The sequence below is a fragment of the Polypterus senegalus genome, chromosome 9, assembly GCF_016835505.1.
Source record: "Polypterus senegalus isolate Bchr_013 chromosome 9, ASM1683550v1, whole genome shotgun sequence".
Lineage (NCBI taxonomy): Eukaryota > Metazoa > Chordata > Cladistia > Polypteriformes > Polypteridae > Polypterus > Polypterus senegalus.
The window spans coordinates 110463971-110481857 of record NC_053162.1 but is presented as its reverse complement, the minus strand read 5'-3'; the positions used below and the strand labels follow the sequence as shown (position 1 = coordinate 110481857).

General features: G+C 38.4%; 1 protein-coding gene across 1 annotated transcript in view; it reads left to right on the top strand.

The window, feature by feature from the left end:
• Window positions 1-9760: 9760 nt before the first annotated feature.
• faap24 (FA core complex associated protein 24) overlaps window positions 9761-17887 on the top strand; it is a 140737-nt gene continuing 132610 nt past the window's right edge. The window contains exon 1 of the mRNA XM_039763574.1: window positions 9761-9879. The gene's annotated coding sequence lies outside the window, so the exon portion shown is untranslated. The remainder of the gene's footprint in view (window positions 9880-17887) is intronic.

Sequence of the window (17887 nt, the reverse complement as noted above, 5' to 3'; positions counted from 1 at the left end):
CCTCCTTTTTAGTGTTTTCTCACAGCTTGGATTGCTGCTGTCATATATATATACACACACACACACACAAACATACATATATATATACACATACATATCTTCATATCTATATACATATCTACACATATACATATATATATATATACACACACATATATATATATATATATATATACACATATATATATATATATATATATATATATATATATATATATATATATATATATATATATATATATATATACACATATATATATATATATATATATATATATATATATAATCTATACTAATAAAAGGCAAAGCCCTCACTCACTCACTCACTCACTCACTGACTCATCACTAATTCTTCAACTTCCCGTGTGGGTGGAAGGCTGAAATTTGGCAGGTTCATTCCTTACAGCTTCCTTACAAAAGTTGGGCAGGTTTTATATCAAAATTCTACGCGTAATGGTCATAACTGGAAGCAGTTTTCTCCATTTACTGTAATGGAGATGAGCTTCAACGCCGTGGGGGCGGAGTTTCGTGTGACATCATCACGCCTCCCACGTAATCACGCAGTACATAGAAAACCAGGAAGACCTAAAAAAGCACAGAAAAAAACATGCATTATATAATTGAGAAGGCAGCGAAACAATAAGAAGCGGCGAGTGACATATACAACCATATTCATGACTTCTGCTACTTCGGAAACAAAGCACGATGTAAACCTACACTTTAAATTAAGTTCATAGACAGGCTGCGCTGGCGTTTGTAATTTAGTGCCTGCCCATATAAGGCCGTCCGTCCGCGGCAATCCAATAGCAAACTCCCACTAAATATTCACGGGTTAAGGACTGTGCTTATGCAGAGGAAGATGAGATGGTCAGGGTGGTGTTTGGTACAAACTCAGCGAAACTGCGAGAGAAAGTTTTAAGTGCCAGGACTAAGGTAACATTAAATACAGCCATGGACATAGCACGAGATGGCACCAGCACAGCTGGGAAACTTGATGCATGTACACCGAGCGGCTCACGTGAACTGGCGCAGTGCACAGATAAAAAGCAACAGTTCCAAAGAGCGCTGAACAAAAACCGAATTACACAATTGAAAAGGCAGCAAAAAATATGAAGCGTCTGATAAGCATATTCATAAATCCAAAACAAAGCACACGTTGGAAAAAGTCAATGTCCTGCTAAAGGAAGACAGTGTAAAAAAAAACCGTGCATGCAGTGTGTCAGGTCTCAGATAAAGAAGAAGACGAGCTGTTTATTGATGCAGTAAGAAATGAATCGATGAATGAAACCTGTCATCTTTACAACGATTGACAAACACGGAATATAACTTGAACACAACACATCCTACAAATACGAACCTGATTGAAAGAAATAATGATAATCAAATCCTTGATGACAGCAACACTCAGTAACACTCACAAAACAAATACTGTATATTGACAGTCATGTTACGTTATTTTTAAAATGTTCCCTTTTCTTTTCATAGCTTTTTAACACACTACTTCTCGCTGATATGGCGGGTATATATATATATATATATATATATATATATATATATATATATATATATATATATATATATATATATATATATAACCCGATCTACATACTCGAATAATGGATACTTTATTCGCCATCAATGATTGTTTTGGTAAAGCCATACTCAGTGTATTCATTAGATGAGCGGTAAAAAGTAAGAGCGAGGAAGGATGACTTATTGAGGCATGCAGGCTGTAGTGCGCGTCAACTCTATCTGAATTGCGCGATCACATTTGAAAAAATATATCTTTTCAAGTTCTATTTAGTCCATATGTGTCAAACTCAAGGGCGCGGGCCACATCCGCCCGGCGTGTAATTATATCCGCCCGCGAGATCATTTTATATACTGTATTATTGTTATTAAAGCCGGGTATATGAAGCGCTGGTAACACAATAAACTACAGATCCCATAATGCAGCGCTTCAGCTGCCTTGCCGAACACTTACCGAGTTAATCAAGTTATTGCGAAGCTAGCTCACACGATGCTGAAGAGAAAAGTTGATTCTGAAAATAGAGCCTTTAAAAACCGATGGGAGGCTGAGTATATGTTTACTAAACCCGTGTGTCTCATTTGTGGAGCTAATGTGGCTGTAATTACAGAATTTAATCTAAGACGGCACTATGAGACAAAACATCAGGTTAACCTGAATGCAATGCAGAAGATACAGAAAGCAGCATAATTAAATAAGAATCTGACACTTCAGCGGACGTTTTAACCCGTGCACAATCACAAAGTGATTTCAAGTGAAGCTGCTTTTATGGGAGACACAAATGCACCAGTGCACCTTGCCTCACTTTCCCTGTTGCCAAGTAATGTTAAACCAAGTCGTCACTACGGTGTTCCCAAATCGCACTTTGCTGATAAACTGAGCGCACTGAGTTTGCACGGCGCTTTGGTGACTTGAAGAACAAAAAAAGTCCGTCTACATGCGGCTAGAACCTTGTGCATGTTTGGTAGCACATATCTGTGTGAGAAGCTCTTCTCAGTGATAAAGACTAACAAAACAGCACACAGGATGAGCACCTGCAATCCATCCTGAGAATCTCCACAACACAGAACCTCACACCAAACAGAAACGAACTTGTGGCCAAAAAAAGATGCCAGGCGTCCAGCTCTAAAATGACATATGAGCAAAGACAACTGAATGATTTGATTTGTTATTGCTGAAAAGAACACATTTCATTTATATTTCTAGGTTTTGTTATGCAGCATGTTCATATTTGAATTTGTATCATTTTGACAGGATATATTTTTATGGAGAGCAAAATCTTTTGGGATATTTAAAATCTAAGTTTATTTTTATATAAAATTACATAAGAGTAAAGAAATGTGAATGTTTGTTCTTTTAACGCTTACTTTATTTCTAACTTGTATAATTTAGACAGGATAAATTTTTATGGAGAGCAAAATATTATAAGTTGTTTAAGGTTTGAGTTGATTTATTCACGAATAATATTCCTGTCTGTTTTTACCATTCCTACCAAAGATATTTCTGTCGACTAAATAAAAATTCCTTCTATTTAAAATTTAAATAGAACTTGAACAAATATGATAGTTCATAATATCCACGCAGACTTGCACGTAAGAGCGGGAGTTATCCGTTTTAACAAGCAGCATATTGCACTGATACGAAATAGCTGTGTGTGTATATATGTAGATATGTATGTATATGTATATATATGTTTATATATGTATGTGTGTATGTATGTATATATATATATGTATTTATGTGTGTGTATATGTATGTGTATATATGTAGATATATATATGTATATATATATATATGTGTATATGTATAGATATATATATATGTTTATGTATGTGTGTGTAAATATATATGTATATATATGACAACAACACTCATCACTCACAACAGTGACAAAACAATTACATTGACAATCATGTTACGTTATTTTCAAAATGTTTCCTTTTCTTTTCATTGCTTCTTTAACACACTACTTCTCCGCTGCGAAGCGCGGGTATTTTGCTAGTATATTGTCAATGTGACCTTTTGTAAGTAGTGTCTGGAGGATTCAGTGTGGAGAAACTCTATAGAGACAGCGTGTGTATTAACTTGTGGATTTTTCTGTGAGTATTTGGTGGCAGTCTGACAAAGTTGCTTCGGAAGACGGCATTAGCCGCGGAGCTCAGCTCAGACCGAAATTAGATGAATGGGAGGGGAGATGAGGACGTGACTCCCCCCCCGCCTTAACTGTCAATCCCCCACAAACACAGTCTCTCGGAATTTGCATAAGCACACCCCTTCACCTACAATTTTAACTTAGTTATAAAGTGATCAAAACTCGTTTATATCCTGCGTCCTCTCATTAAACTTGTATCCCGCATTACCTGTGGGCATGTGAAACGCCAGCGGTAGCCTGTCTATGAACTTAGTTTAAAGTTTAGGTTTACACCTTGCTTTCTTTCCGAGGCAGCAACACTCAAGAATATGGTAGTATATGTCACTCGCTCGCTTCTTATTGTTTTTCGCTGCGTTCTCAATTATATAATGCATGTTTTCTTAAGCGCTTTTTGAAGGTCTTCCTGGTTTTCTACGCACTGCGTTGACAATCAGTTCACGTGATTACGTGGGAGGCGTGATGATGTCACACGAAACTCCGCCCTTCCAGCTCAACTCCATTACAGTTAATGGAGAAAAAACCTTCCAGTTATGACCATTAGGCGTAGAATTTCGAAATGAAACCTGCCCAACTTTTGTAAGTAAGCTGTAAGGAATGAGCCTGCCAAATTTCAGCCTTCTACCTACACGGGAAGTTGGAGAATTAGTGAGTGAGTGAGTGAGTGAGTGAGGGCTTTGCCTTTTATTAGTATAGATAACCAAAATTTCACCATAAAGTGCAGTTTTTCTTCTTAAAAAAATAAGTCAGAAACATAAAAGGTAATTTGACCAGCTTACTCTTTAAACTCTGAGTAACATTAGCCAAAATTATTTTGTACATTAGGCTAAAACAGTGTGATCATTGAATATTTTGTAATTAGATGTATTTAGAATTACTAACGGTCACGGAAGTCCAATGATCCCCAGTAAGAGCCACAAAGTCCGCTTTCTGTAATGCATCTAATTTTGCTTGCTTTTCAGTGTGCACAAAACCATGCTTTTATCAAGGCTTCGCTCGGGAAGTCGAAATGATCAGTCGTAAGAACGCGCTTTGTTCCGACTCTAACATTTTTGTAGCTGTGATGTGTGCATCAGTGTAATGGATGTACCAGGAAATCATGCATTGACAAAAGTTCCCGTTTGCTTGGAATTGAAAGTGTGATTAAATGCGTTATTTTTTAACGCATTATGGAGTACATGCATCGAAGCTTCTCAGCTGTGCTTGTGCTAAGAAAGGGAACATTTTAAAAATAACGTAACATGATTCTGCGTTAACCTAATATTTTTCATACGTCCCAAACCAAGGAGATGCGAAGGTAAAATGAATCGGGTAGCACGCGTACATACTCAGTACATCCCCTCTCGGGAATCGAACCTCGAATGTCGGCGTTAGAGGCGAAGACTCTACAATTGCGCCACAGCGTGTGGCTTGTCTATGCTAAAGTATATATTGTAGATCGGGGTATATATATACATTTATATATATACCGTGTCGCAGTGGAGAAGTAGAAGTTATGAAAAGAAAAGGGAACATTTTAAAAATAACGTAACATGATTGTCAATATACAGTAATTGCTTTGTGAGTGTTATTGAATGTTGCTGTCATCAAGGATTTGATTATCATTATTTCTTTCAATCAGGCTCGTATTTGTAGGATGTGTTCAAGTTACATTCCGTGTTTGTCAATCGTTGTAAAGATAAGAGGTTTCATTCATCGATTAGTTCCTTACTGCATCAATAAACAGCTCGTCTTCCTTTTATCTGTGATGTGACAAACTGCATGCACGGGTTTTTTTACACTGTCTTCCTTTAGCAGGACATTCACTTTTTCCACTGTGTGCTTTGTTTCCACAGTAGCTGCACTTATGAATATGATTCTATGTATAAGACACTTCATATTTTTTTGCTGCCTTCTCAATTGTGTAATTCGGTTTTTGTTCAGCACTCTTTGGAACTGTTGCTTTTTGTCTGTGCGCTGCATCAGTTCACGTGAGCCGCTTGGTGTTCTTGCATCGAAGGTTCCCAGCTGTACTGGTGCCATCTCGTGTAATGTCAGCTAAGACCCGGCACTTAAAACTTTCTCTTGCAGTTTCAATGAGTTTGTGCCAAACACCACCCTGACCATCTCATCTTCCTCTGCATAAGCACAGTCCTTCACTGCGTGAATATTTACCGGCAGTGTTTGTATTGGATTGCCGCTGATGGATGGCCTTATATGGGCAGGCACTAAATTACAAACGCTAGTGGTAGCCTATGAACTTAATTTAATATAAACTTACGGTTCACGCCGTGCTTTGTTTCCGCAGTAGCTGTACTTATGAATATGCTTGTATGCATCATTTGCTTCATAATGTTTTTCTGCCTTCTCAATTGTGAAATGGCGTTTTGTGCTGATCGCTGTTTGGAGTTCTTCCTTGTGCTCTACGTACTTACGTAGGAGGCGTGATGATGTCACACGAAACCCCCCCCCCGCGGCCATCTCCAACTCAAGACTCCATTACATTATATGGGGAAAAATAGCTTCCAGTTATGACCCTTATGCGTAGAATTTCGAAATGAAACCTGCCCAACTTTTGTAAGTAAGCTGTAAGGAATAAGCCTGCCAAATTTCAGCCTTCTACCTACACGGGAAGTTGGAGAATTAGTGATGAGTCAGTGAGTGAGGGCTTTGCCTTTTATTAGTGTATATATATATATATATATATATATATATATATATATATATATATATATATATATATACATACACACACACACACACACACAAACCGGATTCCAAAAAAGTTGGGACACTAAACAAATTGTGAATAAAAAATGAATGCAATGATGTGGAGATAGCAAATATCAATATTTTATTTGTAATAGAACGTAGATGACAGATCAAACGTTTAATCCGAGTAAATGTATCATTTTAAAGGAAAAATATGTTGATTCAAAATTTCACGGTGTCAACAAATCCCAAAAAAGTTGGGACAAATAGCAATAAGAGGCTGGAAAGAGTAAATTTGAGCATAACGAAGAGCTGGAAGACCAATACACACTAATTAGGTCAATTGGCAACATGATTGGGTATAAAAAGAGCTTCTCAGTGTGGCAGTGTCTCTCAGAAGCCAAGATGGGTAGAGGATCACCAATTCCCACAATGTTGCGCAGAAAGATAGTGGAGCAATATCAGAAAGGTGTTACCCAGCGAAAAATTGCAAAGACTTTGCATCTATCATCATCAACTGTGCATAACATCATCGGAAGATTCAGAGAATCTGGAACAATCTTTGTGCGTAAGGGTCAAGGCCGTAAAACCATACTGGATGCCCGTGATCTCCGGGCCCTTAAACGACACTACACCACAAACAGGAATGCTACTGTAAAGGAAATCACAGAATGGGCCCAGGAATACTTCCAGAAACCATTGTCAGTGAACGCAATCCACCGTGCCATCCGCTGTCGCCAGCTGAAACTCTACAGTGCAAAGAAGAAGCCATTTCTAAGCAAGATCCACAAGCTCAGGCGTTGTCACTGGGCCAGGGATCATTTAAAATGGAGTGTGGCAAAATGGAAGACTGTTCTGTGGTCAGACGAGTCACGATTCGAAGTTCTTTTTGGAAATCTGGGACGCCATGTCATCCGGACCAAAGAGGACAAGGACAACCCAAGTTTTTATCAACACTCAGTTCAGAAGCCTGCATCTCTGATGGTATGGGGTTGCATGAGTGCGTGTGGCATGGGCAGCTTGCATGTCTGGAAAGGCACCATCAATGCAGAACAATATATTCAGGTTCTAGAACAACATATGCTCCCATCCAGACGTCATCTCTTTCAGGGAAGACCCTGCATTTTTCAACAAGATAATGCCAGACCACATTCTGCATCAATCACAACATTATGGCTGCGTAGGAGAAGGATCCGGGTACTGAAATGGCCAGTCTGCAGTCCAGATCTTTCACCTATAGAGAACATTTGGCGCATCATAAAGAGGAAGGTGCGACAAAAAAGGCCCAAGACGATTGAACAGTTAGAGGCCTGTATTAGACAAGAATGGGAGAGCATTCCTATTTCTAAACTTGAGAAACTGGTCTCCTCAGTCCCCAAACGTCTGTTGAGTGTTGTAAGAAAAAGGGGAGATGCCACACAGTGGTGAAAATGGCCTTGTCCCAACTTTTTTGGGATTTGTTGACACCATGAAATTCTGAATCAACATATTTTTCCCTTAAAATAATACACTTTCTCAGTTTAAAGTTTTGTTCCGTGATTTATGTTCTATTGTGAATAAAATATTAGAAGTTGGCACCTCCACATCATTGCTTTCAGTTTTTATTCACGATTTGTATATTGTCCCAACTTTTTTGGAATCCGGTTTGTGTGTGTGTATTTTTTATAAAATATATTATATATATATATATATATATATATATATATATATATATATATATATATATATACACACACACACACACACACACACCACTCATATCAATGACAAAACAACTACATTAACAATCATGTTACGTTATTTTTAAAATTTTTCCTTTTCATACCTTCTTTAAAACACACTACTTCTCCGCTGTGAAGCGCGGGTATTCTGCTAATATATACACACACACACACACACACACTTGTGCCTCCTCCAGACAGTGAGGGGACGTCCATCCTGGTTATGTTGGGGTCCTCGGGTAAAGGGCTTGGAAGCCCAGCCCTGAAGGGACCTGTAGCCACTGCCAGGCGGCACCCCGGTGCCGGAACAGCCCGTGTGGTACCCGGCCGGGACGCCCAGGAGGACCGGAGGAGGGCTTGTGCCTCCTCCAGACCGCGAGGGGGCGTCCGCCCTGGTTATATTGGGGACCTCGGGTGAAGGGCTTGGAAGCCCAGCCATGTAGGGACCCGTGGCCACCGCCAGGCAGCGCCCCAGTGCCTGAATATCCCGGGAGCCCAGCACTTCCGCCACACCGGGGTTAAAGACGACAGGGGACACCCAGACGGCTTCCGGGTGCGCAACCGGCACATCCGCCACACAAGGGCGAGGCTACAGGGGAATGCCGGGAAGCAGCTACCGTCTGGTAGAACATCTGCAGCATCTTACTCCACCAGAAGAGTGGAATCCCCTTTATTTCTAAGAATTTCCTTGCACACCAGTTTCCATCTCATTAGAACCTGCAGGTACCTTTCAAAAATGAGCCAGTCACAACTGGACGTCTTAGCCCAGTCCATTGTGCAGCGCCAATTAAATTATATTGTACTTGCATGTGGAGAACTTGAAAATGAAAAAGCAAAGTGAAAACGTAAATTTTAATAAGCAGCTGCATTTGGCATTTCATTTTTGCAGTTTCATTTCTGTCCAGGCTGAAAGTGAATATTCAAACCAGGACTTAGTTATTGATTTCCATTTCGAGGTTTTGTTCAAGTTTTTTCACCTATGTACTGCAAACCCAATGGAAAAGAAAACACAGAGTAAATACTCAATTTTCATTTTAGAAATGATTATGCAAATCATGAAGAAAAGGCAAATCTAACGTGGGGATTGCACTTTAATTTTGATTATAATACTGACACACCAAGAAGTGTAAGGAACATGAAAACACAATAGGGAAAATAAAATGACAAATTATGTTGTTACTTATTAACAACTTTTATTATTCCACTTGTGCATCTGCCTATCCATTCTAATTAAACACATGTAATCCAACTATACGTTCGTGGATGTGTTGCAGCGATGTCTGTTAACAAATATAAACTTTCAAGTAACGAAATAAAAGATGGTCAAGTAAAATATTTTGAATATAATGTACTTACAAACGACTGCTTACTGTTTCTTCGAAAGTTAAAGGGCATATTTGTAGCTATCGGGTCTTTACACCGATTTAACAGTGTCCTGGAAATGTTCTTTTCTGATTGTAATGATGAAAAAGCAACACGAAGAAAGCTTGAATATCCCATTCAAAGAACTCGATTCCAAACTGAGGCGTCAACAAACAGAAGCTTCTACCCTTCTTAGCCGTCTAATAAAACGTCCTACGGTTGGCTACTTCTAAGTCCTTGTCCCAATCACGAAACCTATCAACACCCCTAGCAACACCTATGAGATGAAATAGAGAGGCTGTATGACTAGCAAGCTCGATGTGATTGGTCAACATTAAACAGCAGAGGAAATTCGAAAAGTGACGCGTTTGCTTGGTCACGAGAAGCTTGTAAAGGATTAAGTACTTAACCGTTTTTGTCTGAACGCAGTGAGTTCGTATTTAATTACATTTATTTCAATCGTTATTTATGTAATTTTGTGTTAATATGCATTCTATAGTGTATCAAGTACGCTTATAAGAAAACCCTAACTTGTAGTTTAATTTTAAAAGTGGAAAGCAGGAACTAACCTTGCAGCAAGTGAATAAATAAATCGTAATTTGTTTGCCAAACACAAAAAACGACTGAGTTGATTATCACAAAATTTTGATAATGCGTTGCCGTTGGTCCACCTTAAACTACTGGCTGAAGTTGCCTACTTATTCCCATCCCTTTATTCAGTTCCACCCTGCTAATTCTACTTTGTTCAAATGTTGTCAAGCTGCAGTTGAGCTTTTACTGGCCCATCGTGTATACGTGGGTCAAATTGACTGACATAATTGTCGCAATCTTATATTTTTGAATGGTGTTTGTTATGTTTAAAAAGCAGAGTGAAGAGTTACAACGCGTTGGTCAGTTGAGTTTTGCCCGGCTCAACGCGGGTACATAGTCCAAAATGACTGAAAATTTTGACACATTCCTGTATTTAATTAAGGAGATGCACTGTAAAGGGCTAAAAAGTGTTTGGCCACTCCATGTCTAGTTTTGCCTCAAATCAATGCAAGTTAGGTGTTTGTTTTCGTATTTTTTTAAAATATATAAAACTCAAAATATACTGTATGCTGCAGTTTTCATAAAACAGTACTTTAGCTGTAGGCTATCGTTTTTATGATTTATGGTTTACTTAAATATAGTGTTTATATCCTTGGGGTCTTTGACCCCTGCTCGTTTCGCTTGCCCACTCCTCCACCTTCTTTTTTTTCTCCGGGCTGCATTGACATAATGCACCAGAAGGCGTGAGCTTATTCAGTAGTGATGGGCGGAGTGAAGCCTCACGAAGCATCAACGTTTTAGGCAATTGTGTCGGAAATCGTATCGAAACTTCGAAGCATTTGACACTTAACACTCTAGTGACACCTCCTTACCATTTTCATTAACGTTTCATAAACTCACAATTGTATCGGCCTTCCCCCAAGCATTCGCGTCCGTCCTCTGTCACATCGCTTTCGTTGAAAAACTAGTAACGTTAATTTACCCTGTAACCCTAAATGACAATATTAATATACCGTCCTCCAATCACGAGGCAAGAATCCGAGGGTCACATTGTGGTATTACTGTACTGTGTTTACTTTTAGAAAAAAAAACAGTTTTAATAAAAGAAAGAGGGCATGCCATTTTTAGATTAAGGAAACACCATACTAAATATGAATGTGGTTGCTCAAACTGCCATTATAGTGAATTCTATCATTCAAAATATTTGAAATTATTTTTACGGTACTTGTGTACTAAATGGCATGTCTGACATTATTTCAGGAACCTCGCTCAATAAAGGAAAATTCTGTTAATGACATTAATTTATTATGTTACAAAATAAATGATGATCAATAACACAACAAAGCAATCAACAGGCATGAAAATTAAGGTCTAATCTTTCGAGTTCTCAGTAAAAGAAACTTTTGAAATTGTTTATATTGAACAGTTTTTGAAATGATCCAGCTTACTATACAGTTCATACCTTCATTTCCATTGTCTGTCTTGAATTGTGTTTTCTTAATTTTGTTCTACGCTGCTGCTATAATGTTGATAAACTTCAAGTGGAGTTATTAAACTTTCAAACGTTTACCTGGTTTTTAATTATAATGCGTAATTGTTCTCCTTGGGACCCTAACTTCTAAGTATGTACAGTAATCCCTCCTCAATCGCGGGGGTTGCGTTCCAGACCCCCCCGTGATAGGTGAAAATCCGCGAAGTAGAAACCATATGTTTGTATGGTTATTTTTATATATTTTAAGCCCTTATAAACTCTCCCACACTGTTTATAAATATTCCCTGCAGAGTTATACAGCATAATCCCTTTGTATTCTCTTAGATATTAGGTAAGATTCATTGAAATTATGTATATAAACACACTGTTTATATACAGTAAACCTAAATATTATTTTAAAGATATTGAGTGTCTCCGATATCACATATGTTTACAGCCATTACGATAGACAGGCCACCAGCAATAAATACGTACAATACAAGAAAAATAGTATACAGTAAATGTGTGTACAGTGACACTAAACGTACGTTCATGTACTAAGTACTGTAAGACAATTAATTATGGTTACTCACCAACAATGACACGATGACTTGTCCGATAACAATGAGTTTAATTTTACTGCACAACAAAGGAGAACGTTACAGCTCTTCCAAAGGAGCCTCTTCAGGCGATTGTGAACCACTGCCGTTGTTCTTCTTCTGGCAGTCTTCAATCCAAATCCCTAAAGCAGATTCCATCCAGACTACTGCCTTATTACATCCACTTACAACTCGTTTTGCACCCTGGTTAAAAGGACACTGCGGCCGTAGATCTTATATTCCTTTCCTACTTTTTAAATAAAAAGAATCGTAGCCTTCAACAAATCCAAAATGTTTACCTTTTTCGGCAATCGTTAACATCTTCCGTTTGCGCTTGAGCACCGCCCCTGAAGCAGTAGCAGATCGTTTTGGAGCCATAATGAAGGGCTTGACTATGCACAAAGATAAACACAAAAGAGCACAACTCTTTACACAGCGAAACACGTTGATGCTGAATGAGTGAGACGAGACTTGCTGGTTAACACTGCATTCAGCACGCAGGAACTTAACTGCGTGCTCTGATTGGTTAGCTTCTCAGTCAGGAGAACTTAACTGCGTGCTCTGATTGGTTAGCTTCTCAGTCATCCGCCAATAGCGTCCCTTGTATGAAATCAACTGGGCAGACCAACTGAGGAAGCATGTACAGGAAGTAAAAAGACACATTGTCCGCAGAACCCGCGAAGCAGCGAAAAATCCGTATTATATATTTAGTTATGCTTTCATATAAAATCCGCGATAGAGTGAAGCCGCGAAAGTCGAAGCGCGATATAGCGAGGGATTACTGTACTTATCAAATTAAGTGAAGCAAATCTCTTAAATTGCTTAATAGATATTATATCATTTGTTTTTCTAAAGAAATGTAAACATTTGTGTTATTGAAAGTTGCATTTCCATAAACCGTCTTTTTTATTTATTTTGGAACTAAACTAGCAGGTTTTAAACTTAACTTTAAAAATGTTTTGTTTGGGTAGAAGCAATAATTACAAAGCAATTTTTTAGTGATTTTAAATCCTTTAATCACCATATACAATTTCTTGTATTGGGAATTTGTCATTTGTTGCATACCCCAACTTATTTTTTGGAAATAAGATTACCGTTTTTAGGTCATCAGTCTCACTGCTTGCTAAGGATTCATCTCTTCCCATAGTGTGTTCAGCTGTCTTTGAACACTTTGAGCCTGTGTGTGTCATTGTCTCTGTTGTCTGATTTGGTGCAACGCCTGAATCCTACAAGTTGCCCCCGGACAGTGTCCCCTCTCAATTAGTTAAGGGTTTTTTTGATTCTTTTAGACCAAGTATTGTTACCTTAATACATGCTAGCTTGATTTCTGGTTGTGTTGCTGCTTTCTTGAAACACGCTGCGGTGCAGAAACGTATTAAAAAAAACAAAATAAGGACCCTCTAATGTGTCATTTCAACCCAAATTTCTAAACTGCATTTTTTATCTAAAGTCTTAGAAAATGTTGTCCTAACTCAAACATTTCTGGATGAAAATAGTATTCTGGAAAAATTCCAGTCCAGATACAGATGTTCTTACAGCACTAAAACATCCTTGTTAAAGGTTTACAATGACCTCCTCTTCCCAATTACTAATGCTGGTGATTCTGCCATTCTTGTACTGCTATATCTTACCTCAGCTTTTGATATTGTGGATCTTACAATTCTTATATTCTGCCTAGGACAGTTTGTAGGCATCCAAGATAATGCCCTGAAATGGTTTAACTTTTATCTAAGAAATAGGAGCGTTTCTAATCATTTGGGTGAGTTCTCATCCTCTGTAGCTCCTCTTTCTTGTGGGGCTCCACAGGGTTCCATTCTTGGACCAGCTATCTTTTTGATATACATGTTAACTTTGGGCTGCATTGTTTACAAGTATGGCTTCTTTTTACGGATGACACTCAAAATTTGCCACTAAAATCGAAGAGAGAAAATATAGACCCTCCATGTGTGCTTGAATGATATTCAAACCTGGATGGCAATGCATCTTCTTAAACTAAATGATAATAAAACTGTGATCGTGGTGTCCAAAAGTTAAAAAAGTCTGAATGTCTCTGATGTTGCTCTTGGACCCCTTGCCATATATGTATCATAAAGCTTCAGTTAGGAGCCCAGGTGTGATCTGTGATAGCTCATTCAAACTCGACAAACAGATAAATTGTGAGGTTAAATGAACCTTTTTCCAGCTGAGACTTTAAGGTAAAGGCTTTTCTTTCTTTCAGTGATCTTGAAAAGGCCATTCAAGCTTTTATAACGTCTCATTTAGGGCTGCAACAATTAGTTAATGTAATCGGCGACGTCAACTACAAAAAATCGTCAATGTGGATTTTTTATTGTCGACACATTATGAACAGAACCTTCAATAAAGGCTGCAGTCACAAAGAACCAAAGAACGTATGGTGGCTCTGTTAGTTTGGGTCAGATCAAGAGGGGAGGGAGAACAAGAACGAGACTGAGAAAATAAAAGTAAAAAAAAACAAACTTTTCCAAGTAACAAATTTACACCCGATCTGTTTGTTTTCAAATAATATGGCATTAGTGCGATGATGTTTTCTGATTGGTACTGTTCAGGTCATATAATGATTTCTTCAAAATGTCACATATATTTGTATCTTTCTTTTTTTCGCCGGTGCTGCGCGCTGACACCAGGAGGCGTGACCTTATTCAGTTGTAGCAGTAGCATGCAGGTGGCCGGTTGCTTGTGCTATAACAAGTTGACCTAGCGGCGATCAAAGCAGATGTGCGCGGTCCACTGAGAAAGAAGGGCGTTCATGGCACACCTTGCAGAGAAACATTCTTTCCTCTGCATGTCCTTGAGTCCTGTGCAGCCTGGGCAAGATCGGGGGGAAAAAAAACGCGGTCATTGATTACAACTACAAAAAGGTACGCGAATAAATATGAATAATGTTGCATTCGTGCCGCAGTTTTCCGAAATGTACTATAAGGTCATAAAATGAATTATTCCGAATATCATATATACCTATGTCTCTGTTTTTTTGTCAATGTGGCTTTGGGCGCATACTAATTCAGCATAAGCAGGAACACTCAATAAAATTGAAAAAAACAAAGTCAAGGGACAATGAAATATGAATAAGGCAGATTTGCTAGTGTTTGTGTCACTTTTTATCCATCCAGATCATAGAATTTCCAGTTTGATTGTCTCAAAATACCACTCATATCTACGTTATTCCCAGTTGCAGATAAAATGCAACAGCGTCAGATCCTTGGTGGGGCAGCGTGACTGACAGAATAAAAATGAAAAAAAAAATAAACCAGTAACTTTAACAAGTACTATACATTTAATACAGTGGCTGTTACAAACGCAAATCAAATGTATATGTTTATTGTATATTATTAACAATAAGTGCAGCTCACTACTCAAAACGGTAAATGTAAGAGGTAGTAAGGATTGAACACGGGACTCTTCATTACAAATCAGCAATTTTTACCACTGCACCACGGAAGCTGTTGCATCATCCTTGAACCTTTTGTGAAAGTGTTCATTTGATCTTTGGACTTCAGCCTTCACACATTATATAGTTTATGTCTACATTTTGTCATTTATTACTAAAATATGAAAAACGTTTCTGTTTTAACAATGTGTTTACACAGATTATTGTAGAAACGGAATACACATGAACTGCATGTGTTCCAAATAACGATCTATTATTTACCTTCTAAAACTCCAGCACTTCACTCCCAGATAATGAAGGCTGGAACTGGGAGAATGTTATGTCCATTCTGCAGCAGTGTGGGAATGGAATAGTAGGCTGCTTGTATTGATCGGCACATTTACAAGACAAAAGACATTGACGGAGAGGTGCGAAGGGATTTATGGTGGGTTGGATTTACGAGTTTTTTCGTGGGCTTTGGTAGGCTAGGCTTTTCTAGTGTTAAAAGCCTGTACAGCAGGTGTCCTTTTGTCTCACTGCCTTGTCTCACAGTACATTGGTGTCTCCAAGATAATCGCGTATCGTCTCCTTCCAAGATTTTTTTTTATAATTTTATAATAGATATCACATGTGATATCAGAATATTATTTTGTTTCAACTGGTTAGTGATGTAAAAACACAAAGTCCTAATTTGTCTATTGTATGTTAGAACAATGTCTCCATATCTTTACATTTGTGAAGGTAAAAGTCTCTAAACTCTCTTCTCAATGTTGTTCATCATAATAGTCTTTGCTGTAACTGCATCCATTGCATCTTTATGCTCTATTTCTGGTACTGAATGTTTTGATTTGGGAAAATGGTTCAAGGGATTAGAACATAAGTAGGCAAAGAATCAGAGAGAAGAGGTCCGTTACTTAAATAAAATTTACTTATTCGATTATAACATATAAATACATATGAATGGGTTATAGAAATAAATATATATGCTTAAAGAGACAAACTTATACTTACAATAACATACATACATACAGTAACATACATCAAAAGACCCAGAGCCATCATCCTAGACCAGTAGACTGAGGGAGCCCGCATGTCAGTCTAGTCAGAGGATCAACCCGTGTGCCTTTTATCAGATACCGGGCGGTTGCGCCTTTCCCCACGGTTGAGCATCCAAAGAAACTGAGAGCGGAACCTTCCCTTATATACTAATTAGGTGTCCTTGCCCAAAAGCGGCCTACGTGGAAGCAGTGTATGCAGAAGTGATCAGTTTCTCACACCCCCTCCTTCCACGGGACACGGCGCTATGTTTTTCTTCTACTCGGCCTTGAGACTAGTGCTTGATACCAGAAGACACAGTAATATGCTTACATGTGAAAAAAAGCTTCTCGAAGTGAAAAACAACTCCTTACATAGCCTTGGCTGTATCTTTAGAACATTCCCGGCTGTTTCTCCCAAAACATTAGTAATGCAGCTGGGTTTCGCGCTGAGCGACCAACGCCCATCTGCTCTCTTGATCCCCCCCTCTCTTTAGAAAAATCCTTCCATTACACTGAAGGTTTACATAATTTTCTTGTTAATAATTCTTTGATTTTGTTCATCCAATGACTTGCACTTTCCATATCCTTCAGCACTGACGACTCCAGTCCAAATATTATTAACAAGTAGTTGTTTAGATATTGAAGAGTGGATATCATATATATTGTGCAACTTGTTTGAAAAAGTTTAAGGAGTGAAAACTTTATGATAACAACAACAACATTTATTTATATAGCACATTTTCATACAAAAAGTAGCTCAAAGTGCTTTACATAATGAAGAAAAGAAAAATAAAAGACACAGTAAGAAAATAAAATAAGTCAACATTAATTAACACAGAATAAGAGTAAGGTCCAATGGCCAGGGTGGACAGGAAAAAAAAACTCCAGACGGCTGGAGGAAAAAATAAAATCTGTAGGAATTCCAGACCATTAGACTGCCCAGTCCCCTCTGGGCATTCAACCTAACATAAATGAAACAGTCCTCTTTGGATTTAGAGTTCTCATGGAAGGACTTGATGATGATGGTCACGTAGACTTCTGGCTTTTAATTCATCCATCATTGTTAGAGTGTCATGATGCTTTGAGTTAGGTGGCCACAAAGAAACCAGAAAAAGAAACTGAAGACAGAGTAGGGGTCAGTACGGATTTTAGACCATGAATAGTTATTATGATGAATTGAACATACAGAGTATCAGGATTAACACTAGAATTACCAGAGCCTACGAAAAAAATCGTAAATCTGTCCCACCTTAAATCGCTTCTTAAAATCGTTCACAGCTCTCCACCAGCGTCTTTTGTCATCTAAATATGCTGATAAAAATCAGGCTGCACGCAGCTGGCTATTCCATCCCCCCAACGACTGAGAACCAGGGCTGTGGAGTCGGAGTCGAGGAGTCGGAGACAATTTTG